The sequence below is a fragment of the Simochromis diagramma genome, unplaced genomic scaffold (assembly GCF_900408965.1).
Source record: "Simochromis diagramma unplaced genomic scaffold, fSimDia1.1 OVJJ01000644.1, whole genome shotgun sequence".
In the NCBI taxonomy this organism is placed as follows: Eukaryota; Metazoa; Chordata; class Actinopteri; order Cichliformes; family Cichlidae; genus Simochromis; species Simochromis diagramma.
In genome coordinates, this window is record NW_024387201.1 from 1,578,642 (window position 1) to 1,606,611 (window position 27,970).

A 27,970-nucleotide genomic window follows, 5' to 3' on the forward strand; every position below is an offset into this window, starting at 1 on the left:
ACTTCTTTTTTTTATTTTTAATGACTTCCTGTGCATGGCGGGCCCAGTTCATGCATTCAACGGACCCGTCAGTGTTATGACTAACATTTTGTTTTCTGATGAAATCAGCAATGGGTGAATGAAAGCCATTCATCAAAGCATGTTTTAACTGTTGCTGATATGGACTGGCCTTCTCTGCACTCTCTTCAAGGCCGCTATGTTCTTTGAAAACTTCCTCTAATCTTGCCCTGAACTCGTGAACATCCTCTCCTGCCTTCTGAATACATTGGGAATTTTGTTGTAATCTACAGAAGCTTTAAAAGTATTTCTAAGACGCTCATAAACCCCGTCAACTTGGCCTCTTAAATTTGCATGGCCATAGGGTAGGACGGTATTACCATCCCTCCCTGTGTAGGTGCCTCGCACCCGAGCCCAGTTATATGTGAGACACTTCCTAAAGGTGGCTTCTGTTTCCTGAACGTTTAAGCGGTACAAGGAGCAGAGTTGCTTGTGTCGGGCGATAAATTCATTAACATTAGTCAACGGGTTTCCTAAATCTTTACATGCCTCTGCACATTCAGATTCAGTCCATGGCCTGTAAACACAAATAACACGGCTTCGGTCATCTGCAATACCAAAATGGGGATTTGCAACCTCCACCATGGGAAAGGTATCATGGAAAGGATAGGCAGGCATACCAGATGCACTCGCCTCATCCCCTTTAGTTTTGGATCTAGTGTTATAAGGGCTTAAATATTGTGCTGCGGCATCCCCAAACTCCTGTCGTACTCTATCCTCCTCCTCTCTCTGTCTCTTCTCCTGCTCCTGCTTTTCTTCCTCCTCTCTGACCTCTCTCTCCTTTTCTAATGCTGCTCTACGCTGTTGGTCCCTTAACGTCAGCACCACTGAAGTAGACTGCACCGTCTCATCTTCAGGTTTCACAGCTAATGCCTGCAAAGATGCTCTCTTCGCGTTCACTGCCTCCTGTCTTTTCTGCGCCTGCTCTAACCACAGTTTAGCGGACGTCAGTTGCAACTCTCTCTCCTGTTTCAATTTCCCTTTTGCACAAGCTGCCTTTACTGTCAACTGGTCTACTAACATTTGACATTGTCCTACAACCAATTTACCTTCAAAATCATATTTCCTGCGCCAGTGTCCTAAATACTTTGCGCTACCGGGAGCGAATTTCATCATAAACTTCTTGTCACCCTCTGGCACTCTCTTGGTTGCTTGGGAACCCATAATAACAACAACAGCTGTTGGCGTCACAGACCACGTGTTCTGCTCCGCACCCACTCACACAAACACACTCAAACACACTCAACAACAACAACAACAACACCAGCACACAAAAAAAGGCCTATAATTTTCCCTGCCTGCGTGAAACCGCACGGCTCAGGTCCGCGTGAAACCCGCGCGACCGTGCTCGCGTGAACCCGTGCAGCTACAGTGATCTCTTTGAACTTACTTGGTGTTGCTCATTGCGTGTAGCATCAGTCCCGTCAGATCCCGTCAATCGTCATCCATCGAGGAGAAAAAACAGACTGCTAATCCACCGGCCCGATGACGAATTCTCACACCTCGGGGCTTTGCCGCAGGGCCTCTATAAGTCCTGGCTGACGTCAGTCTTTCGGCGTGTCCCTTTTCCCCTCGGTGAATGTCCATTCCAAGGATCCGGCTCACGAAGGACCAATTAATGATAGGTTTGTAGCGTAAACCTATTCGCTGGAACGTTAAGGACAATTTGCTACGTAGCAAAAAGCAAGACTCAAGGCACCAAAGTTCTCTGGTTTACTCATGCATGAGGGAGACCTGGCTGGAGCCAAGTGTTGTCCCACCACTTGACCTCCGTCAGACTCTCAGCCAGGTTCCCCATCGCACCCCTTTTATTGTGGTTACATGAATATTCGTAGGGTCATTAACATATAACATCTTACATAGGTATACATGTGAACAAAGAATACTGTGTGTGTGTGTGTGTGCGCGTGTGTGTGTGTGTGTGGGGTCAGAGTGTGACCCCATAAAGACTTCCCTAAACCTGCTGGTCTCGAAGTCCAGCAGTTCATCAAACCAAAAGGCACTTAGACTAAGTCAGATACAGACACGTTTATCCTACCATAAAACAATAAGACAAGGTACGACCTCTTCCCATACTCCCAGGATGTAGAAGCCTTTGTAGCCTGCTAAAGATCACACATCCTATCACTACACAATTGATTATACACCTCTAAGCATATATGGTTAATTGTTTCCTAATACAAATGATAATAATAAAATCTAAACCCATCAGTTTCTTGTCAGCATTCACTTATCAAATGGACTGCAGCCGATCCAGCAATATCAACACAATTGTGTATCCTCATGTACACAACTTAATCTTCACTTGTATCACAGCACATCTAGTAATATCTTCAGAATTACTTCATCATAGTAAACATTGATTTTCCTTTAAAATCAATTTACCATTAGAACTCAAGATCACAACTGACTCGATTCTCTGAATCCTGAGTCAGTAAAACACCTTGCTCAACTCAAGGTGTCCTTTTCTCGGACTTCCTCGTCCGAACTCACTCTTTTTACCCCGGCATCTCCACCAGAATGTTACGAGATCTTCCACTCTTACTTGGTGAAAGAAGGTAACTTCGTAAGTTCTCTCCACTGTCTCACAGTAGCAAACAGCCTGCGCATTCAGAAGATCCCCTTCTCACTGTAATTCAATTCTCATAGACCCAAAAGTAAGCATATTATTTCCCTAGTCAAAAGTGAAACCGTTCCTCACACAGTAATTCTTAATCCAACCTTAAAGTGAAACAAACACCCTTTGTGTTTTGAAACTAAAAAGAGGAAGGAAGAGCGCCCAATTTTAACTGCACATGTTGTTACTGAACAACACACAGACAATTCTTCCTGGATCATTTATCAACATCCAAACCAACACAGTCCGCATTGATTATTTTCTGGACCTCAGCTGATCCATCAAAATTCCTGTAAGTATATCAACCATTCACCGATTTATTTCTTTTCCTCAGACCGCGCCGGATCTGTTAATATCAACAAAGCTGCGCACTCAGAATTGTACAGCTGATTCTTCCCATCAGACCGCGCCGGATCTGTTACTTCAGCACAATAAACACTGATTTTCCTTCAAAATCAGTTTACCAAGAGCCACAAAACCATTTCTGACTCGATTTTCTGAACTTCTGTGTCACTTAAACATCCTGACGGCACCAGGTGTTTTCTGTCGGACTTCCTCGTCTGAAATTACTCTTTTTACTCACAAATAAGTGTCTCTCAAAATGATCCTCTGATCATAACCTATTTTAAAACCAAGGTCCCAAGTCTTGGTAGATGGTCAATCTCCAGTACGGCCACGCCGGACCACCTACTGGACGTCTCCAGTAGGGAGGGGGTCTGCACCCCTGAACTTGACACTTATTAAACCATAAAATGACCAATAACTCTTATATTCTCTTATTCTTTAATCACACATTGGTCTCTATACTCTCTTATTTCCTTAAAACAACATCTCGAGTTACTTTTAGCTCAGTACTGTTTCTTACGAGTCGACCTTGAATGCAACACTACTTAATACTTTCACCTTTACTCAGGCAAAACTCAAAACAGAGATCAACGACTAACTTCTTGACTACATTTTTAGAATTATAATCCAATACAGCACAATTTCAGTTTAAGAGGTTTGTGCTCACCTTTTCATGTGGGCCCACAGTAGTCAAGAAATCACCCGAGACGTCTGCCCGTCTGACCACTAATCCGGCTCAACCACCGCGGAAAGTAACACCTCTAGCGCTCTACAAAATGCCTGCATCCTCCACCAAGCTGTCGCAAAATCGATCAATGTAGAGCAGTGTCACAAACCACGGAGGCCCCAGAAAAGTGCAATCAAACAATGAGTTTATTAACACACAGGAGAAAACATCAGCATGTGTCCTCTGACCAAAATACATGTTGTGGACACTTATAAAGCAGTGGGGTACACGCCCCCCCATGGCGTCAATGACAGATTAAAATAGGTTCCAGACATTAGTCACAGTTCATCGTACATCTTGTACATCTTTAATAGCTATAAACAGACATAGAACTTCTCATTTTGATAACACCTTCCATACAAGGTAATAAACTTCAAGCCCTCAGGGTCTCTGAGGCTAATTCTTGACTCTGCTCATCTGTTGCCAAGTAGAGTAAAATATAGTGAGACTCCAAATGAGTTAAGGCCTCAGGGCTGACACATTCCTAGATTATATGTGTTGTAAGCATGCATTGCAGTTATCCTTCTATGTTCTAGTTTCCCTCAGCATGTATCACCTGGACAGTCACGCCAGTGAAGCTTAAGACCCTTAATGAACCGAACATCAAGCACAGATATGCAATGTGTATAAAATACTTCCAACCGTACCTGTAATAAAAGTTAACATAATGGAAGGATCCTCAAATGGACATCTTCAATCAACAACTTTAATCCAATATCAATACTGTGAGAAATATTATTAAATGGAATAATGCTGTAAAGAATGTTATTATTGCAGTTATAATGATGCAGGTTATATGGCAGCAATAAAATAATTTCTGTATCTCCACACCGTGTAACTGCGCTCATTTACTGTTTTAGCTGTTTGGTGGTTTAACCTGAGATTCTGGCGTTCGGGCAAAATTTATTCATATTTAAAAATCGTTTTAGGATTTTAATGAATCAATATCCAATCAATTATCCAACCTAGAATCGATTTTAATCGATAATCAAAACCCTCCCCCAGTGAAATGCAGTCGTGGAACAAACTGTCATTACTTTTCAACACAGTCCTCTTTGGTGACATCTGCTGGTCAAAATATGAAGCGCAGCTTGAATCTACAAATTATAATGAAGCGCTTCATTATGGGACAGGAAGAGACTGAACAGGCTGATCTGAAGGGCCAGCTCTGTTCTAGGATGCCCTCTGGACCCAGTGGAGGTGGTGAGTGACAGGAGAATGATGGCTAAGCTGTCATCACTGTTGGACAACATCTCCCACCCCATGCAGGAGACTCTGACAGCCCTGAGCAGCTCCTTCAGTGGGAGACTGCGGCACCCACGGTGTGGGACGGAGAGATTTCACAGGTCTTTCCTCCCCACTGCTGTCAGACTCCACAATAAAGACTTTAACTGATCAAACACACACATCCACTAATGTGCAATAACACTAAGTGCAATAATCTTTTCTGGCATCGTTGTATTTTTACTCAGTTGTATATAGCATTTGTATTCTATTTTTATCTTATTGTATATTTTATTCTACTTTATTCTACTGTATATAGTATTTTATTTTATTTTATTCTGTACAGTTGTGTACTGTATTTATTCTAATTGTATTCTAATTTTTGCTTCATAACTTTTGCACTGTCCACTTCCTGCTGTGACAAAACAAATTTCCCACGTGTGGGACTAATAAAGGTTATCTTATCTTATCTTATGTAAACATGTGCTATGGTGTGGTCTCCCTTTGCTTGTGACTTCTTGATGTTTGTAAACATAATAGATATAAAATAAAAACATAGCATACAATAAAATACAACACAGTCATATAACAGGTTGGGAGGATGAGAGTTTTAGACGTGACTGATTATTTGGTGAAACTGTGATATTTTCTTCACCTCCTGTGTTGAGCTCATTGTTTCCTCTGTAGTGACTCAGCTGAGTCCAGATGGCTGAAAATGTGAGCAGCTTCAAGTTCCTGGGAGTCCACATCTCCGAGGATCTCACCTGGACGACCAACTGCTCCAAGCTGGTCAAGAAGGCTCACCAGCGCCTCTTCTTCTTGAGGACTCTGAGGAAGAACCACCTGTCCTCAGACATCCTGGTGAACTTCTATCGCTGCACCATCGAGAGCATCCTGACCAACTGTATAACAGTCTGGTATGGGAACTGCTCTGCCTCGGACCGGAAGGCGTTGCAGAGGGTCGTGAAAACTGCCCAGCGCATCGCCGGAGCACCACTTCCTGCCATAAAAGACATCTACAGGAAGCGGTGTCTGAAAAGGGCTGGGAAAATCATCAAAGACCCCAGTCACCCATCACATGGACTCTTCACCCTCCTGCCCTCTGGGAGGCGCTACAGGAGCCTCCGGACTAAGACCACCAGGTACCGGAACAGCTTCTTCCCCACAGCCGTCAGACTCCTGAACTCTGCCTCCTGACATCTGACCCACGTTAAACTCATGGACTGAACATACACACACCCACAATGGACAACTGTACCCTCAAACACACAATAATAACATGGACTGAACCACCACTCACAACCACTAGCACTTTATATAGCCTCTGTAGAAACTATCTACACCCTCACTTATCTTAACTGCACTACTGTATAGCTCTGGGTTTACTCATGCTGAGGGAGACCTGGCGGGAGCCAAGTGTTGTCCCACAACTTGACCCCGTCAGACTCCAGCCAGGTTCCCCATCGCACCCCTTTTATTGTGGTTACATGAATATGCGTAGGGTCATTAAATATAACCTTACATAGGTAAACATGGGAACAAAGAATAGTGTGTGTGGTGTGTGTGCGCGTGTGTGTGGTGTGTGGGTGGGGCAGAGGTGTGACCCCATAAAGACTTCCCTAAACCTGCGGTCTCGAAGTCCAGAGTTCATCAAACCAAAAGGCACTAGACTAAGTCAGATACAGACACGTTATTCCTACCATAAAAAATAAGACAAGGTACGACCTCTTCCCATACCCCAGGATGTAGAAGCCTTGTAGCCGCTAAAGATCACACATCCTATCACTACACAATTGATATACACCTCTAAGCATATAGGGTTATTGTTTCCTAAATCAATGATAATAATAAAATTAAACCCATCAGTTTTTGTCAGCATTCACTATCAAAATGGACTGCAGCCGATCCAGCAATATCAACACAATTGGTGTATCTCATGTACACAACTTAATCTTCACTTGTATCACAGCACATCTAGTAATATCTTCAGATACTCACATAGTAAACATTGATTTCTTTAAAATCAATTTACCATTAGAACTCAAGATCACAACTGACTCGATTCTCTGAATCCTGAGTCAGTAAACACCTTGCTCAACAAGGTGTCCTTTTCTCGGACTTCCCGTCCCGAACCACTCTTTTTACCCCGGCATCTCCACCAGAATGTTACGAGATCTTCCACTCTAACTTGGTGAAAGAAGGTACTTCGTAAGTTCTCCCACTGTCCTCACAGTAGCAAACAGCCTGCGCCAGAAGATCCCCTTCTCACTGAAATTCAATTCCATAGACCCAAAAGTAAGCATATTATTTCCCTAGTCAAAAGTGAAACCGTCCTCACACGAATCTTAATCCAACCTTAAAGTGAAACAAACACCCCTTTGTGTTTTGAAACTAAAAGAGGAGAGGAAGAGCGCCCAATTTTAACTGCACATGTTGTTACTGAACAACACACAGACAATCTTTCCTGGATCATTTATCAACATCCAAACCAAACACAGTCCGCAGATATTTTCTGGACCTCAGCTGATCCATCAAATTCCCTGTAAGTATATCAACACATTCACCGATTTATTTCTTTTCCTCAGACCGCGGCCGGATCTGTTAATCAACAAAGCTGCGCACTCAGATTGTACAGCTGATTCTTCCCCATCAGACCGCGCCGATCTGTTTACTTCAGCACAATAAACACTGATTTTCCTCAAAATCAGTTTACCAAGAGTCACAAAACCATTTCTGACTCGATTTTCTGAACGTCTGTGTCACTTAAACACCTGACGGCACCAGGTGTTTTGTCGGACTTCCTCGTCTGAAATTACTCTTTTACTCACAAATAAGTGTCTCTCAAAATGATCCTCTGATCAAACCTATTTTAAAACAAGGTCCCAAGTCTTGGTAGATGGTCAATCTCCAGTACGGCCACGCCGGACCACCTACTGGACGTCTCCAGTAGGGAGGGGGGGGAGGGGGGAGGGGGGGGGGGGGGGGGGGGGGGGGGGGGGGGGGGGGGGGGGGGGGGGGGGGGGGGGGGGGGGGGGGGGGGGGGGGTGGGGGGGGGGGGGGGGGGGGGGGGGGGGGGGGGGGGGGGGGGGGGGGGGGGGGGGGGGGGGGGGGGGGGGGGGGGGGGGGGGGGGGGGGGGGGGGGGTGGGGGAGGGGGGGGGGGGGGGGGGGGGGGGGGGGGGGGGGGGGGGGGGGGGGGGGGGGGGGGGGGGGGGGGGGGGGGGGGGGGGGGGGGGGGGGGGGGGGGGGGGGGGGGGGGGGGGGGGGGGGGGGGGGGGGGGGGAGGGGGGGGGGGGGGGAGAAGGGGGGGGGGTCTGCACCCCGGAACTTGACACTTATTAAACCATAAAATGACCAATAACTCTTAATTCTCTTATTCTTTATCACCACATTGTCTCTATACTCTCTTATTTTCCTAAAACAACATCTCGAGTTACTTTTAGCTCAGTACTGTTTCTTACGAGTCGCCTTGAATGCAACACTACTTAATACTTTCAACACTTTACTCAGGGCAAACTCAAAACAGAGATCAACGAGTAACTTCTTGACTACATTTTTAGAATTATAATCCAATACAGCACATAGTTTAAGAGGTTTGTGCCTCACCTTTTCATGTGGGCCCACAGTAGTCAAGAAATCACCCGAGACGTCTGCCCGTCTGACCATAATCCGGCTCAACCACCGCGGAGAAGTACACCTCTAGCGCCTAACAAAATGCCTGCATCCTCCACCAAGCTGGTCGCAAAATCGATCAATGTAGAAGGCCTGCAGCTATCATCCCAGTGGATGTCGGAATTATTGAAATTCCAAGTTTTATCATCATATTTCTGCCCAAGAGGTTCACCGGACAAGTTGGGTACATTACAACTGAACCCTGAGCTGCCTCTCTTGTGGTAGGATCTCTAATCCACACTGGTTTAGAGATTCTATGCTGATTTAACTGACCATTTGCAGGCTTCACATAAATTGTGCCATTTGAAGGGTCAACTCCTGACACATGATCTTTTAAAACAGTTTTATCTACACCTGAATCACACAGAAATTGAACAGTTTTGCCTTGCACAGTTAACGTGCGAACTGGTTTTACTTCTTTCCCTGACAGATTTAACAATACTTCAGTCAAATCTAGAGTCTGAAACACAGGCTGTTGTAAATTCTGGCAAGCTAAGAGATCGTTTGTACATGTATGTATGTTAGCAGTGTCAGCAGGTGCTAGTCATTTATTGTATGATGGATTTGTGAATACGGCTGTCTATACTCCTCAGGTTTGTTCTCGGGGCATTCTCTGGCAAAGTGACCTATCTCCCCACACCTGTGGCACGCTTCATCCCTTCGCTTTAGTCCTCCCCTGGGTCTCCACCTATCTCTGCTTCCTCTATACTTGCCTCTATTCTGCCCTCTGCCAGCCTGCCCCTGGAAAAAGATCTCATCTGCTAAGAAGGCAGCGGCCACAGAGCTTTGAGACTTCTTCTTTTTATTTTTAATGACTTCCTGTGCATGGCGGGCCCAGTTCATGCATTCAACGGACCCGTCAGTGTTATGACTAACATTTTGTTTTCTGATGAAAAATCAGCAATGGGTGAATGAAAGCCATTCATCAAAGCATGTTTTAACTGCTGCTGATATGGGGCTGGCCTTCTCTGCACTCTCTTCAAGGCCGCTATGTTCTTTGACAACTTCCTCTAATCTCGCCCTGAAACTCCGTGAACATCCTCTCCTGCCTTCTGAATACATTGGAATTTTGTTGTAATCTACAGAAGCTTTAAAAGTATTCTAAGACGCTCATAAACCCCATCAACTTGGCCTCTTAAATTTGCATGGCCATAGGGTAGGACGGTATTACCATCCCTCCCTGTGTAGGTGCCTCGCAACCCGAGCCCAGTTATATGTGAGACACTTCCTAAAGGTGGCTTCTGTTTCCTGAACGTTTAAGGCAGGTACAAGGAGCAGAGTTGCTTGTGTCGGGCATAAATTCATTAACATTAGTCAACGTGGTTCCTAACTCTTTACATGCCTCTGCACATTCAGATTCAGTCCATGGCCTGTAAACACAAATAACACGGCTTCGGTCATCTTCAACACCAAAATGGGGATTCGCGACCTCCACCATGGGGACGGTATCATGGAAAGGGTAGGAGGCATCCCAGATGCACTCGCCTCATCCCTTTAGTTTTGGATCTAGTGTTATAAGGGCTTAAATATGTGCTGCGCATCCCCAAACTCCTGTCGTACTCTATCCTCCTCCTCTCTCTGTCTCTTCTCCTGCTCCTGCTTTTCTTCCTCCTCTCTGACCTCTCTCTCCTTTTCCTAATGCTGCCCTACGCTGTTGGTCCCTTAACGTCAGCACCACTGAAGTAGACTGCACCGTCTCATCTTCAGGTTTCACAGCTAATGCCTGCAAAGATGCTCTCTTCGCGTTCACTGCCTCCTGTCTTTTCTGCGCCTGCTCTAACCACAGTTTAGCGGACGTCAGTTGCAACTCTCTCTCCTGTTTCAATTTCCCTTTTGCACAAGCTGCCTTTACTGTCAACTGGTCTACTAACATTTGACATTGTCCTACAACCAATTTACCTTCAAAATCATATTTCCTGCGCCAGTGTCCTAAATACTTTGCGCTACCGGGAGCGAATTTCATCATAAACTTCTTGTCACCCTCTGGCACTCTCTTGGTTGCTTGGGAACCCATAATAACAACAACAGCTGTTGGCGTCACAGACCACGTGTTCTGCTCCGCACCCACTCACACAAACACACTCAAACACACTCAACAACAACAACAACAACACCAGCACACAAAAAAAGGCCTATAATTTTCCCTGCCTGCGTGAAACCGCACGGCTCAGGTCCGCGTGAAACCCGCGCGACCGTGCTCGCGTGAACCCGTGCAGCTACAGTGATCTCTTTGAACTTACTTGGTGTTGCTCATTGCGTGTAGCATCAGTCCCGTCAGATCCCGTCAATCGTCATCCATCGAGGAGAAAAAACAGACTGCTAATCCACCGGCCCGATGACGAATTCTCACGCCTCGGGGCTTTGCCACAGGGCCTCTATAAGTCCTGGCTGACGTCAGTCTTTCGGCGTGTCCCTTTTCCCCTCGGTGAATGTCCATTCCAAGGATCCGGCTCACGAAGGACCAATTAATGATAGGTTTGTAGCGTAAACCTATTCGCTGGAACGTTAAGGACAATTTGCTACGTAGCAAAAAGCAAGACTCAAGGCACCAAAGTTCTCTGGTTTACTCATGCATGAGGGAGACCTGGCTGGAGCCAAGTGTTGTCCCACCACTTGACCTCCGTCAGACTCTCAGCCAGGTTCCCCATCGCACCCCTTTTATTGTGGTTACATGAATATTCGTAGGGTCATTAACATATAACATCTTACATAGGTATACATGTGAACAAAGAATACTGTGTGTGTGTGTGCGCGCGCGTGTGTGTGTGTGTGTGGGGTCAGAGTGTGACCCCATAAAGACTTCCCTAAACCTGCTGGTCTCGAAGTCCAGCAGTTCATCAAACCAAAAGGCACTTAGACTAAGTCAGATACAGACACGTTTATCCTACCATAAAACAATAAGACAAGGTACGACCTCTTCCCATACTCCCAGGATGTAGAAGCCTTTGTAGCCTGCTAAAGATCACACATCCTATCACTACACAATTGATTATACACCTCTAAGCATATATGGTTAATTGTTTCCTAATACAAATGATAATAATAAAATCTAAACCCATCAGTTTCTTGTCAGCATTCACTTATCAAATGGACTGCAGCCGATCCAGCAATATCAACACAATTGTGTATCCTCATGTACACAACTTAATCTTCACTTGTATCACAGCACATCTAGTAATATCTTCAGAATTACTTCATCATAGTAAACATTGATTTTCCTTTAAAATCAATTTACCATTAGAACTCAAGATCACAACTGACTCGATTCTCTGAATCCTGAGTCAGTAAACACCTTGCTCAACTCAAGGTGTCCTTTTCTCGGACTTCCTCGTCCGAACTCACTCTTTTTACCCCGGCATCTCCACCAGAATGTTACAAGATCTTCCACTCTTACTTGGTGAAAGAAGGTAACTTCGTAAGTTCTCTCCACTGTCTCACAGTAGCAAACAGCCTGCGCATTCAGAAGATCCCCTTCTCACTGTAATTCAATTCTCATAGACCCAAAAGTAAGCATATTATTTCCCTAGTCAAAAGTGAAACCGTTCCTCACACAGTAATTCTTAATCCAACCTTAAAGTGAAACAAACACCCTTTGTGTTTTGAAACTAAAAAGAGGAAGGAAGAGCGCCCAATTTTAACTGCACATGTTGTTACTGAACAACACACAGACAATTCTTCCTGGATCATTTATCAACATCCAAACCAACACAGTCCGCATTGATTATTTTCTGGACCTCAGCTGATCCATCAAAATTCCTGTAAGTATATCAACCATTCACCGATTTATTTCTTTTCCTCAGACCGCGCCGGATCTGTTAATATCAACAAAGCTGCGCACTCAGAATTGTACAGCTGATTCTTCCCATCAGACCGCGCCGGATCTGTTACTTCAGCACAATAAACACTGATTTTCCTTCAAATCAGTTTACCAAGAGCCACAAAACCATTTCTGACTCGATTTTCTGAACTTCTGTGTCACTTAAACATCCTGACGGCACCAGGTGTTTTCTGTCGGACTTCCTCGTCTGAAATTACTCTTTTTACTCACAAATAAGTGTCTCTCAAAATGATCCTCTGATCATAACCTATTTTAAAACCAAGGTCCCAAGTCTTGGTAGATGGTCAATCTCCAGTACGGCACGCCGGACCACCTACTGGACGTCTCCAGTAGGGAGGGGGTCTGCACCCCTGAACTTGACACTTATTAAACCATAAAATGACCAATAACTCTTATATTCTCTTATTCTTTAATCACACATTGGTCTCTATACTCTCTTATTTCCTTAAAACAACATCTCGAGTTACTTTTAGCTCAGTACTGTTTCTTACGAGTCGACCTTGAATGCAACACTACTTAATACTTTCACCTTTACTCAGGCAAAACTCAAAACAGAGATCAACGAGTAACTTCTTGACTACATTTTTAGAATTATAATCCAATACAGCACAATTTCAGTTTAAGAGGTTTGTGCTCACCTTTTCATGTGGGCCCACAGTAGTCAAGAAATCACCCGAGACGTCTGCCCGTCTGACCACTAATCCGGCTCAACCACCGCGGAAAGTAACACCTCTAGCGCTCTACAAAATGCCTGCATCCTCCACCAAGCTGTCGCAAAATCGATCAATGTAGAGCAGTGTCACAAACCACGGAGGCCCCAGAAAAGTGCAATCAAACAATGAGTTTATTAACACACAGGAGAAAACATCAGCATGTGTCCTCTGACCAAAATATATGTTGTGGATACTTATAAAGCAGTGGGGTACACGCCCCCCCATGGCGTCAATGACAGATTAAAATAGGTTCCAGACATTAGTCACAGTTAATCGTACATCTTGTACATCTTTAATAGCTATAAACAGACATAGAACTTCTCATTTTGATAACACCTTCCATACAAGGTAATAAACTTCCAGCCCTCAGGGTCTCTGGGGCTAATTATTGACTCTGGTCATCTGTTGCCAAGTAGAGTAAAATATAGTGAGACTCCAAATGAGTTAAGGCCTCAGGGCTGACACATTCCTAGATTATATGTGTTGTAAGCATGCATTGCAGTTATCCTTCTATGTTCTAGTTTCCCTCAGCATGTATCACCTGGACAGTCACGCCAGTGAAGCTTAAGACCCTTAATGAACCGAACATCAAGCACAGATATGCAATGTGTATAAAATACTTCCAACCGTACCTGTAATAAAAGTTAACATAATGGAAGGATCCTCAAATGGACATCTTCAATCAACAACTTTAATCCAATATCAATACTGTGAGAAATATTATTAAATGGAATAATGCTGTAAAGAATGTTATTATTGCAGTTATAATGATGCAGGTTATATGGCAGCAATAAAATAATTTCTGTATCTCCACACCGTGTAACTGCGCTCATTTACTGTTTTAGCTGTTTGGTGGTTTAACCTGAGATTCTGGCGTTTCGGGCAAAATTTATTCATATTTAAAAATCGTTTTAGGATTTTAATGAATCAATATCCAATCAATTATCCAACCTAGAATCGATTTTAATCGATAATCAAAACCCTCCCCCAGTGAAATGCAGTCGTGGAACAAACTGTCATTACTTTTCAACACAGTCCTCTTTGGTGACATCTGCTGGTCAAAATATGAAGCGCAGCTTGAATCTACAAATTATAATGAAGCGCTTCATTATGGGACAGGAAGAGACTGAACAGGCTGATCTGAAGGGCCAGCTCTGTTCTAGGATGCCCTCTGGACCCAGTGGAGGTGGTGAGTGACAGGAGAATGATGGCTAAGCTGTCATCACTGTTGGACAACATCTCCCACCCCATGCAGGAGACTCTGACAGCCCTGAGCAGCTCCTTCAGTGGGAGACTGCGGCACCCACGGTGTGGGACGGAGAGATTTCGCAGGTCTTTCCTCCCCACTGCTGTCAGACTCCACAATAAAGACTTTAACTGATCAAACACATCCACTAATGTGCAATAACACTAATGTGCAATAATCTTTTCTGGCATCGTTGTATTTTTACTCAGTTGTATATAGCATTTGCATTCTATTTTTATCTTATTGTATATTTTATTCTATTTTATTCTACTGTATATAGTATTTTATTTTATTCTATTCTGTACAGTTGTGTACTGTATTTATTCTAATTGTATTCTAATTTTTGCTTCATAACTTTTGCACTGTCCACTTCCTGCTGTGACAAAACAAATTTCCCAAGTGTGGGACTAATAAAGGTTATCTTATCTTATCTTATGTAAACATGTGCTATGGTGTGGTCTCCCTTTGCTTGTGACTTCTTGATGTTTGTAAACATAATGGATATAAAATAAAAACATAGCATACAATAAAATACAACACAGTCATATAACAGGTTGGGAGGATGAGAGTTTTAGACGTGACTGATTATTTGGTGAAACTGTGATATTTTCTTCACCTCCTGTGTTGAGCTCATTGTTTCCTCTGTAGTGACTCAGCTGAGTCCAGATAGCTGAAAAAGTTCCTCTGCTGCTCCGTCAGACTCTTCTCCTCCTGCTGATCAGCTGGGACACAAAACAGATCTTTGTTAGGCTCCACACTGCACCGAAGAGTCAAAGTGTCTCATATGTTCATCTGACGACACAAAGTACAAATTTCACTCTGATTGCTTGTAGAAATCTTGTGAGACGTGTTGTGCTGCAAAGTGAGGAAACTCTCTCACTCACTTATACTTCAGGAGGAACTTTGTGACATTGGCTCTAATATTCTGAGCAGCCCTTTACTATGACAGGGCCAGAAAGTCCTATTTGAAGGTTTGGGAGAAGGACCATGTTAAAGGTGGATTGGGGTTTATACACTTTGTTGTGATACAGGTAAGGCTGTAAGAGCCTGAGAAGGTGTCCTGAATGAACCTCTAAAACCAGTTTTCAGCTAATGACTCTGCTTCAGTCTGGAAAACAGCAACTACAAATTTAAAGACTCCATCAACAATTCACACCCAGCAACAGCCTGAACAGCTCCTCCTGTGGTTTCCACAAACACCTGATCACCACTTCACAAGTCTCTCCAGACCCAAGGATGCCTCTCTCCAAACTCCACCATTCCCCAAAGTTTGATTCTGTTCATCTGGAAGTTTTCAGTAGGAGAAATTTTCATCACTCATCCAGGTGACTTCTTCAGTCTCAGCTGACTCCAACCTTATAAACAGTACATTTACATAATGACTGAAACTAGCACCACTGAAGGAACAATGGGCTGGGAGGTCAGTTCCTTCATCATTACTATGCAAATTCTCATGACCATTGATCAACAACCAGCTATTTGACAAATGCTGTGATTGCAGCCATTCCCCAAACTGTTCGTGAAAGGTACTCATGGTCATTGATCAATGAGCTTTTATCAGTGAAAAGACTTTTCTGCTCCAACTTCTCCCAGCATGCTGAGCTAATGATTAGTTGGTGTTTTTCTCCAAACACTCTCTCACTCTTCTCTCAACGTGTTCACAATAAACTGTGAACAGACACCGAGGAGAGAAGCAGAAAAAAATTGTGTTACACTCAAAACATGAAGAAGGAACTGATGAAAGTGCAAGAAGAACTTGCAGAAGAGAAAATTGAGGTGAAGGTGTTCAAGAAAGAAATGACGGTGACCAAGAAAGACTGCAAAGACGCACTTAAAGAAATAGGAAAGCACAAAAAGGAAGCTAAAGAGCTCCTCAAACACAAAGGGAAACTGGCCAAACAGCAGCTGAAAGAAACATTTAAAGATGCCGAGGAGCAGCTCAACAAAACCTTAAAAGAACTGAAGGCAAAAGAAAAGCAAAAAGCTGAATTTTGGAACTGAAACTGAACGGTGAGAAGTGAATCTGAAATTATTCGAGAGCTAAATTCTTTGAAGGATAAAATACAGGTTCAAAGCAAATGAATTCATTTTCAAAATATAAAATTCAATTTCAGTTTAGTGATGATCATTTTCAAAACCAATAAATTGAATTTCAAATTAGGATAATTCATATTCAGTTCCTAAAAGCATTTATTCAAGTTACAATTCAGATGCAATCCGAGCAATTCAAATTCAAATTTAACTTATTCATATTCAGTTTTTGATGGCACAGAGTTTTGCCCACACTTCTCGTACTTCCTAGTACATAGTACGCGAACTGCGCATACTCCGAAGCGTGCGGTCGCTGGATTGGTACACAGCCCGGCCCTTTCTCAATTCTAAGTACGCGAGTACGTACTCACATTCTCAGCGAGACTGGACTTGCCAAGAACGCGAGCACGGACTCACAATTTGTACAATTGGAACACCAGTGTACTTGATGATGTCACAGGTCCGGAGTTTTTACTGCCGTCCCCTCTTAATTTAACTGTGAGTAATATGCTATGAAGCTTAACTTTAATCACAGCCAGACCGGTTTACTCAGGAACAAATAAAACACTGAAATAAACCAAACATTAACATTTAGAAGTGATCTGAGTGACTTATATATGAAAAGTGAAGTTGAGTAAAAGATCTCAGAAAGCAACATCGTGGACATCTAAAGAAACAGCTAAGAAACACTGAACTCTATCAGTCTGGAAAGGGTTACAAAGGCATTTCAAGCGCTTTGGGAATCGAACCACAATGAGGGCCTTAATCCAGAAAATGTGGAAAACCTGAAGGCCTCACTTGTCTCATTTAATGTGCCCTGAAGCTCAAGTGCACCAGGACAATAATGCAAAACACAGCAGCAAGATCATCTGTGAATGGCTCAAAAAACAACATGGAGGTTTTGACCTGGTCAAAGTGCAGACTGGAATCAGATTGAGATGGTTTAGCATGACCTTAAAAACTCAGCCTATGCTGGAAAATTCTCCAAAGTGGCCGAATGAAAACAATTCTGCAAAGAAGAGAGGACCACATTTCCTCCACGGCGCTATAAAACACTCATCACCAGTTATTGCAAATGCTCGATTGCAGTTCTTGCTAGATGACAAAACCACTTATTAGGTTTAGAAGGAAATGACTTTTTCTACATGAGGTAAAGTTGGAGCTGTTTCCCCAAACTAAATGAAATCATCATTTAAAAAACTACAATCTGTATTTACTCTGAACATCTGTGTTAACATTTGGAAACATGTAAGTGTAACAAACATGTTAAAACATAAGAAATCAGGAAGGGGCATGTATAGGAATTTCTTTTACTTATGTATTAATCACATTATTTTATTGTATGATGCCTTGGTGCCACTGGATTTTAACATGTCTCACATCCATACAGTAAGACAAATGGTGGGGGTGTAGTAAGGAAGTTGGGGGAAGCAGACAACTCCACAGGAAGAGTCTTTTGTCTCTTTGAGGACTCTGGTAGGCAGCAAGGGAGTGTGAAGCTTAAGGTGTGAAACAGCTGTGTACTGCCTTTTGTTCCTGGAGAAGGTATTTCACTGAGAGCCATGCTGGGCTCAGGGAGACTCTGCTGACCGTCTGTCCCGCGGTCATGCAGGGACTTCATCAAGCTTGGTTGTCTGTTAGCTACCGCTCACCGCTCGTCTGCAGGCTTTATTTGAATGGAAAACTTCCACAGAAACCAAGAGACTTCCGGTTCAGCGAGAAACCAAGATGGACGTGTAGTTGGGAGTCTGGCAGCAAACTTTTCTAATTAACCCCCCGAATTCAAGAAGATAAACAATTATTCGTGATTCTTGACTGGGATGAGTGGGGGTACGAAGACGAGAAGTCACACAAAGCGAGCAGCATACCAAGAACATAAAGAAATGGATAACTCTGATCAACGGCGGGACTCCGAGAGTGTTAGCGAAATGCTAAAAGACATCAAGATGGAGCTGCAATCATTTCGCACTGAAAGTAAGCAAGATATGCTAAAAATGAGAGAAGAGTTGAGACAAGACGTGAGAGCTGAGTTGGCATCATTGAAAGCAGAAGTCTATCAAAGCATCTCTGTAAATACTGAAAAAGCCAACACACTTGAGCGTAAATTGACAGAAGCAGAGACACGAATAGCGGAAGCGGAGAAATTAAACGCAGCCATGAAAGATGCTTTAACCAAAGTTATGGAAAACTACAAATCTATACAAAGAAAGATGACGGATTTGGAAGGACGATCCAGGAGGAATAATATTCGACTTTACGGAGTCCCGGAAGGAGTAGAAGGTGAATCGATGCCACAGTTCGTGGAAGATCTATTGAAAAAAACTCTTTCATTGCCACAGGATATGAGACTACGGATACAACGAGCCCATAGAGCGTTGACGGGAAAACCGGGTCAGAACGCGCCGCCCAGGTCAATAATAATAAATTTTCAGGAATATATATGTAAGGAGGACATCTTGAAAAGAGCCTGGGCTGGCAAAGTGGAGTATGAAGGTCAGCATATATTATTTGACCATGATTATGCCACAGAGGTGGCCCAGAAACGTCGGGAATATGGGAACATCAAAAGGGCATTGAAAGAAAAAGGCGTCAGATTCCAAACACCGCTTGACAAAATTTGTATCCATTGGGATACGGGTGTACGAACCTACGGCAGCGCAAGGGAGGCTGCGCTTGAGCTGAGAAAGAGAGGATACACCGTGCAGCTGCCAGGAGCAGATTCAACGGATTTGGGACCGGAGATGGAGCATCTTTCACGAGCAACACTGTGCCAGTGAATCGACACAGTAAGAGGATAATACAAGCTGCTCTCAAGACATGAAGATCTCATCTATGTCACTCAAGGTATCGATTATTTTTCCCACGGGGTTATTTAACTTTAGAACTGTGAGTCCTCAATTATTCTCTACCCGGGGTTTCCCCCTTTTTTTTTTTTTTTTTTTTTTTTTTCTCTTCCGAGAGTGACAATCTATTCCTAAGTGTGAGAACAACGATCAAAAAAGAGCACCTCACTGAATAGTTTAATACAAAATAGACTTCGCTGTGACTTTAAATATCGCTGCCAGAGATCGTTGGACTTTTGGATGTGTGAAACATTATGTATCACCGCCAAGGAGGGGCCCTCTGTGAAGAGACTTTCTCCTCAGCCTGCCAACGGGGATTCGGGGTGGGAAGCGTTCACCCCAACGTGGAAGTCGGGTGTTATAGGGTTTGTTTGTTTTTTTCTTTTATTTATTTTGCACTGTTGTAATGGTATATGGTGGTTGGCCAAATGTCAAGGCCACAATTTTTTGTTGTCTGGAGAATTACGATCTACAATCGCGTGGATTATATGCCTTTTAATAATATAAAACTGGTGTCACTGAATGTGAATGGTCTGAATAACCCAATCAAAAGAAGTAAAGTGGTAACAAAACTCAAAAAAGAAAAGGCACAGGTAATATTCTTGCAGGAGACTCACCTGCCCCAACAGGAACATGAAAAATTGAAAAGATTCGGTTATAAAAACACCTATTACAATTCCTACAGACAAAGTCAGAAAAGAGGAGTAACTATTTTAATAGCAAACTCTGTACAATTTGAATGCCACAAAGAAGTGTCAGATAAAGAGGGTAGATACTTATTAATGAAAGGGAAATTGGAAAATAAACTAGTTACCCTGGTTAATATCTACGCCCCACCAGGAAGTAAGAAAAGTGATTACAAAGATTTATTCAATTTAGTGACACAAGAATCTGAAGGTTTGGTGATATGTGCAGGGGATTACAATGTTGTGCTAAATCGGGATATTGACACTACCAGTGCTGCAACATGTAAACATCGTTTGTCTAATTTCATGAATACAATATTACAAGAGGTGGGACTGATTGATGTATGGAGAACACGTAATCCTCAAACCAGGGACTACACCCACTACTCTGCACCTCATGCCACATATTCGAGAATCGATTATTTTCTAATTAATATTGAAGAACTTCATAATGTTACAGATTGTAAAATAGGTGTGGCAGATGTTTCAGACCATAGTTTGATTAGTCTAGAAATCAGTCTCGATAATAGGAAAATACATACAGCATGGAGACTTAATTTGGGTATTTTAACCCTTTAAGACCTACCATAGAACCAAGTCCGCCAGAGCTTATATTATATTTTTACATGGTGTGGAGCCATTTTTAGGAGCATTTCAAGTTGCTATACATCAATACAACAATTATAGCCCAGATTTTAATAATATGTATCCATTAAGTGCATAGTAATTACATAAATTGCAAAAAAGTGCAATAAACTACAAAAAAAATTGAAAATCGTTTTTGCTTTTTTAACATATATTTCTAGTTAGAGAAATTTAAGAGGCTTATCCCTCAAAACTGTAAATACAAAAAAGTTGCACAAAATAGTTTCCTACCACAGGAAATTTATTTTGAGTGTCTTCATAGTTTTATTTTTGAAATACACCAATTTTTATACACTGCAGGAAAAACGAAAATAAATATTATACTGCAAATTTGCAAAAAAGCAGCATGTGCATCAAAATAAACTATTTCCAGCAGTGCAATATGAGTCCTAAGCATCCCAGAAACGACACAGAAAGTCATAAAGTCAAACATAACTTTTAAAAAGACCAGTATAGGCCCTGAGGCCCTGATGGTAAAAAAAAAGACTACATTTCCGGGAAAATGACGTCACTTCCGGTTTCGGGCAGGTAATGGCGGACATGCAAAAGTTCGCGCTGACGTCTATTCCAACGTAGGAAGTGTTATGAACAGCTGATCGGATCGGCAAAACGTGTTTCTGGAATATTATGTTTTTGTTCCTGCAAGCGCTTTTTATGCAGTTTTTGCAAAGCTTTATGTGGAAGGAAACCGTGACCTAGGACAAGCTGATGGCATAAGATGTAAGTACAACTCCTCCGGTTTCATATGCAAAAAAAATTATTGCGCTAGCTTACGTGGTTGCAGAGCTACTGGGATTTAAAAATAGTTACGTAAAACAGAGCGTGCCCGCTCCGACCGGCTCTAAAGGGTTAAATAGGGATGAACATGTTAAGAAAATTAAAGAAGATATAAAAATGTATATAGAAGACAATGATACTGGAGATGTGAGCCCAACTATACTTTGGGATGCATTAAAGGCAGTCTTAAGGGGAAAACTCATAGCCCTAACAGCAGCACAAAAAAAAGCGCGACTGGCCCTATATAAAAATTTGACAGAAAAACTTAAACATCTGGAGAGGGAACATAAACTACTTAAAAATCCAGAAATTCTAGAAGAAATATCAGACATCAAAAACCAAATTGATGAATTACTAAAAGAAGAAGTAGAAAAAAAGGCTAGGTATATGCAACAAACCTATTACGAATCAGGGCCCAAAGCAACTAAAATACTTGCCAGTAGACTGCGTAAAAAGCAGGCATCAAGGATTATTGATAAAGTAAGAAATTTGGATAGTAACAAATTACACTATATGCCCAATGAGATAGAAAATGAGTTTAAAAAATATTACACGAGACTGTATTCACAACCGGCAGCCGCAGACCTTGAGACAATTAAAAATTTTCTTGACCCGCTGGATCTGCCCTCCATAGGAGATACCCAAAACAAGTTACTGATTTCACAGATTACGAATAAGGAACTAGATACAGTTATTGCCGAACAGAAAACAAATAAAGCCCCAGGAAGCGATGGCTTTCAGGCTGAATTTTACAAAGTTTTCAAAGAAGAACTCAAGCCATTTCTTCTATCTTGCTTCAACTGGACTCTGAATCAGGGAATAGCCCCACCATCATGGGGAGAAGCTATTATAACAATTTTACCCAAAGAAGGAAAAAACAAAGAATATTGCAAGAATTATAGACCCATTTCCCTCCTAAATAACGACTATAAATTGTACGCTTCGATCATTAGCAAAAGACTCCAAAAATTTGTACCAGATCTGATAGAAGTGGATCAAACTGGATTCATCAAGGGACGTCAGGCACAGGACAATATAAGGAGAGTCCTTCACATTATTGAAAATGCAGAAAAAACTAATATCGGTACTGTGTTAATTAGCTTAGATCAAGAAAAGGCATTTGATAGCGTAAGCTGGCTCTTCCTATTTGGAGTATTGGAAAAATTCGGGTTTAAGGACAGCTCAATACAATGTATAAGGACAATCTATAATCAACCTACAGCTAGAATCAAGGTGAATGGTAGTCTGACAGATAGAATTCGGCTATATAGAGGCACAAAACAGGGCTGTGTCTTGTCACCAATTCTTTTTGCTTTATATGTTGAGCCACTAGCACAAGCAGTGCGACAACATTCAAAGTTGGAGGGGGTATCCCTTGCTGGACAAAAACACCTTATTGGATTGTTTGCTGATGACGTTATTATTTTTCTACGAAACCCTGACAAGTGCTTCCCAATTTTGATGCAACTATTCCATACCTTTGAATACTTATCAGGCTATAAAATTAATGTATCCAAAACACAAATTCTATCATTCAATTATATACCCTCCCAAAAGATCAGAGATGAATACAAATTAAATTGGCACTCGAACAACATGAAATATTTGGGCGTAACCTTGACAAAATCACTATCAGATATGGCGGACATAAACTATAACCAGGTGGAGGGCAACATTAGAAAAGACCTAGAACGGTGGTTGGCAACACCTACAAACTTCTACTCAAGAATCCAAATAATAAAGATGAATGTTCTCCCAAGACTGCTATACATGTTTCAGTCACTCCCACTTCCTATATCTCAAAAAAAAAATTCAAAATATGGGACAAGATGATATCAAGGTTTATTTGGGGTGGGAAGAAGCCCAGAATAAGACTAACAACACTGCAACTCCCGAAGCGCAAGGGAGGGATGGCCTTGCCGAACCTAAGGGAATACTTCTATGCAGCTCAATTCAGACCACTTGTTGGTTGGTGTATAGAATATGAGGCAAGATGGAAGGAAATTGAGAAAGAAATCGAGGGAAACAACATTCAAATTTTTATCTCTGACAAACATTTAATGACAAAGAATAAAAGTGGAATGAATCAAATTGTGAAATTTACATTAGACATATGGCACACAGTAATAGAAAAATGTCAGTTAAAAGAACAACTATTTTTGCTCAGATGGTTTAGACATGATAAAAATTTCAAGCCGGGACAATTGGACCAAACATTCAAACAGTGGGAATTAAAAGGGATTACAGCAGTTTGTACCCTTATGAAAAACGGAAGACTAATGAGTTTCCAACAACTAAAAAACAAATACAAATTGGAAAATAGAGATTTCTTTAGATATTTGCAAGTTAGGGACTACTGCGCAAAACAAATAAAATCTGACTGGCTTGGGAAATCACTGGGGGTTGTCGGAAAAGTAAAAGATTGCTATGAACATAAACAATTTAAAGCCATTTCCACCTTCTATAGGTCATTAGAAGAAAATAGACAGGATTCAACACTCTATATTAAAAAGAAATGGGAAGTTGAACTGACCACAAAAATAACAGAGAAAGAATGGCTCAATATGTATGAAATGCAACACAGTACAACTAATTCGCTGTTGTGGAGGGAATTTTGTTGGAAAAATTTGACACGTTTTTTCATTACACCTAAAATAAAAAGCAAACTGACCTCAAGTTTACAAAATTGTTGGAGACAGTGTGGAGAAATAGAAGCGGATCATTCTCATCTATTCTGGAAGTGCATTAAAATTAAAAAGTATTGGGAAGACTTAAAAATGAATATGGATAATATTTTGAGTTATACACTCCCAAATACTTGCCAAGTGATGTATCTAGGAAACATAAAAGAACACATACAAAAAGAGGACGTGTATTTAGTCAAAATAATTCTGGCCGCAACAAAAAAAGCAATTACAAAGAAGTGGTTACACCCAGATACCCGCACTCAGCGGGATTGGATCAGTATTGTAGAGGATATCTCAGAGATGGAAAAAATAACATTCAACATTAGACTGATGGGAGGTAAATACGACAGACTATGGAGGAAGTGGAAAACATTCAGAAGTGACACAAATAAAATAACATAATAGGTTTTCTTTTTTTCTGCAACGTGATAAATGGAAAAAGATATGTAAACTCCAGACTCTATGTTTGTTCGTATGTTTGTTTGTTTGTTATTTCTTTATTGTATGTTCACAATGTTAATATAACCTAACAAAAATCAAATTAATTTAAAAAAAAAAGGAAAACTTCCACAACAGGCAAAAAAAGCTTTTTGCTAAAAAAAAAAAAAGATTTAGAGCAGAAGTTTTTTGCACTGCATTTTAAAATGAAAACATATTGCATTTATTTACAATTAAAGACACAGAGCAGGAGGTGTGTTACTGTTTTACATCCACAGACACACAAGAAAAGAAGCAGGCAACATGAGGTCAAGTTATGGCAATTTTATTTGTGTGTTTCAGTACATGTATTTAGATTAGAGTTTTTAAAAAACAAGCAAACGTCCCAAGTTGAAGGATGGGGAGAAAGAAAGGTGGAGAGAGGAGGAAGAAACTATTGATGCTGCTGGGTCAGTTCTTTCTCAGCAGTCTGCTCCAGAATCCCCTTCTGTCCTCGCCTTGCTTTTCTTTTTCTTTTGCCTTCAGTTCTTTTAAGGTTTTCTTGAGCTGCTCCTCGGCATCTTTAAATGTTTCTTTCAGCTGCTGTTTGGCCAGTTTCCCTTTGTGTTTGAGGAGCTCTTTAGCTTCCTTTTTGTGCTTTCGTAGTTCTTTCAGTGCGTCTTTGCAGTCTTTCTTGGTCACCGTCATTTCTTTCTTCAATACCTTCACCTCAATTTTCTCTTCTGCAAGTTCTTCTTGCACTTTCATCAGTTCCTTCTTCATGTTTTGAGTGTAACTCTTTGTATCTTCTATTTCTTTCTTTGCTTCCTGTATTTTCATTTTCTCTTCCTCCAACACTTTTTGAGCTTCCAACAATTCTTTCTTCAAATTTTCAATCTCATTTTCTGCCTCATGTTTACGTTTTTTTCTCCTCTTCAAGTTGTTGCTTCACATGCAGTGATTCCTTTCTTAGTGTTTCAGCTTCAGCCGTTACATTTGCAGCTTCTTGTGTTGCCAACTGCATTTTCCTTCTTTCCTCTTCAAAAGCTTCCTGCACCTCCTGTAATTCCTGAATCACATTTCCTGCCTCCTTCTTTGCAGTTTGATATTTATTGTTGGCTTCTTGTGCTGTGCTTTTCTCTTCCTCCAATGCTTTTTGAGCTTCCAACAGTTCTTTCTTCATCTTTTCATTCTGGTTTTCTGCCTGTTGTTTTCCCATTTTCTCTCCTTTAAGTTTAAGACCCACATGCAGTAATTCCTGCAATACTACTTCAGTTTCAAACTGTGAATTTTGAGCTTCTCCTCTTGATTTTTCTGCCTCTTCTTTTAATTTGACATTTTCAGCCTGTATCATTTGAAATTTAAAATGAATCAGCTGTACTGAATTGTGAGGCGAAGCACTTGCCGATCCTCTTCTCGTTCTCCCTTGATTCATTTTGGCCTTTTAAACAAAGGAGCCAACGTTTTGTAGAGGAGTGAAGTGAAGTTTTCGATGTTTCTTCGTCAACTGTCGTTTGTCCTGCACAGAGATGCTGCTGTAGATGTGTCTCTAGCTGTGTCTGGATACAATGAAACATGCTGGAACTAAGTGCTTGTGTTGCACAGTTCTACTGAACATTCCATTTCATGCATGCGTGGAAGATGTCGTCCCATCCAGAACAGTTAAATCCTTCCCAAATCAAAAACCCTGGATTAACGGAGATGTTCGCGCGGCACGGAGCACCGCCTTTGCCTCCGCGAACACATCGGACTACAAACACGCACATTACCAACTCCGGAAGACGATCAAAGCAGCCAAACGTGAGTACAGGGACAGGGTGGAACAACAGTTTGACAACCCTCGGAGTATGTGGCAGGGACTAAACACGATCACAGACTTTAGAGGGAAAACCAGCACACCGCAGACCACGGCCTCTCTGTGTGAGGATCTAAACGTATTCTACGCTAGATTCGACACAGCGAACACCATGAGACCGGACAGTGTGCGCACCGCGGATGACGTCAGTGCGCACACTGTGTCTGAGGAGGATGTGCGGAGGTGCTTCAGGAAGGTGAACGCACGCAAAGCTACTGGTCCGGACGGGATTCCCGGCCGCGTCCTCAAGTCATGCGCGGCTCAGCTGGCTGGAGTGTTCACGCACATCTTCAACCTTTCCCTCTCTCTGTCTGTAGTCCCAGCCTGTTTCAAAATGGCCACCATCGTCCCTGTACCCAAATCCTCCACCATCTCCTCATTGAACGACTGGCGACCTGTATCCCTGACCCCCATCGTAAGCAAATGCTTCGAGAAGCTGGTCAGGGACTTCATCTGCTCTGCACTACCCGACTCACTGGACCCTCTACAGTTCGCATACCGCCACAACAGGTCCACTGATGATGCCATAGCCCTGACACTACATACTGCCCTGTCACACCTGGAGAAGAGAGACACGTATGTGAGGATGCTGTTTGTAGATTACAGCTCAGCATTCAACACCATCGTTCCCTCGAAGCTGGACAGGAAACTGCAGGATCTAGGACTGAGCAGCTCCCTCTGCAGCTGGATCCTTATCTTCCTGTCTGACAGACGCCAAGTGGTCAGACTGGGCAGCATCACCTCATCCCCCGTCACACTGAACACTGGTGCTCCACAGGGGTGTGTACTGAGCCCTCTCCTATACTCACTCTACACCTACGACTGCACAGCCACTAACAGCTCCAACATCATTGTGAAGTTTGCGGACGACACTACAGTGGTGGGTCTTATCACCAACAGTGATGAGACGGCTTACAGGGAGGAGGTCAGCGCCCTGACCCACTGGTGTCAAGACAACCATCTCACCCTCAACGTCGCAAAGACAAAGGAGTTGATAGTGGACTTCCGGAGGTGCAGAGAAGTACACACCCCCATCACCATCAGCGGCGCTGCTGTGGAGAGAGTGAGCAGCTTCCGGTTCCTTGGTGTACATCTGGCTGAGGATCTTACGTGGTCAGTACACACAAACAAAACAGTGAAGAAGGCGCAGCAGCGCCTCTTCTTTCTCAGGAGACTGAAAAGATTCGGCATGAGCCCCCGCATCCTCAGGACCTTCTATCACTGTGCCATTGAGAGCATCCTCACTGGATGCATCACCACCTGGTATGGCAACAGCACCGCCTACAACTGCAAAGCTCTCCAGCGAGTAGTGCGGTGCTCTGAACGGATAATTGGAGGTGAGCTTCCCTCCCTCCAAGACATCTACAGGAAGCGCTGCCTGAGGAAAGCGGGGAGGATCATCAAGGACTCCAGTCACCCCAGCCATAAACTGTTCAGACTACTTCCATCAGGAAGGAGGTTCTGCAGCATCCGGTCCCGTACCAGCAGACTGAGTGTTAGAGATTTTCTACATTATTCAATATAACCAAATCTCTATAATACAATATAATCAAGTAAGCCTTATATTCTAACCAAGTATGCCTTATATTGTA

The 27,970-nt window shown here is 42.5% G+C and overlaps 1 long non-coding RNA gene across 1 annotated transcript; it reads left to right on the forward strand.

The window, feature by feature from the left end:
- Positions 1-13,524: 13,524 nt before the first annotated feature.
- On the forward strand, positions 13,525-27,796 carry LOC120745974. The gene is made up of 4 exons (XR_005698736.1): positions 13,525-13,618; positions 19,663-19,666; positions 26,944-26,958; positions 27,784-27,796. It is a non-coding gene; the product is annotated as an uncharacterized LOC120745974 (long non-coding RNA).
- Positions 27,797-27,970: the final 174 nt, after the last annotated feature.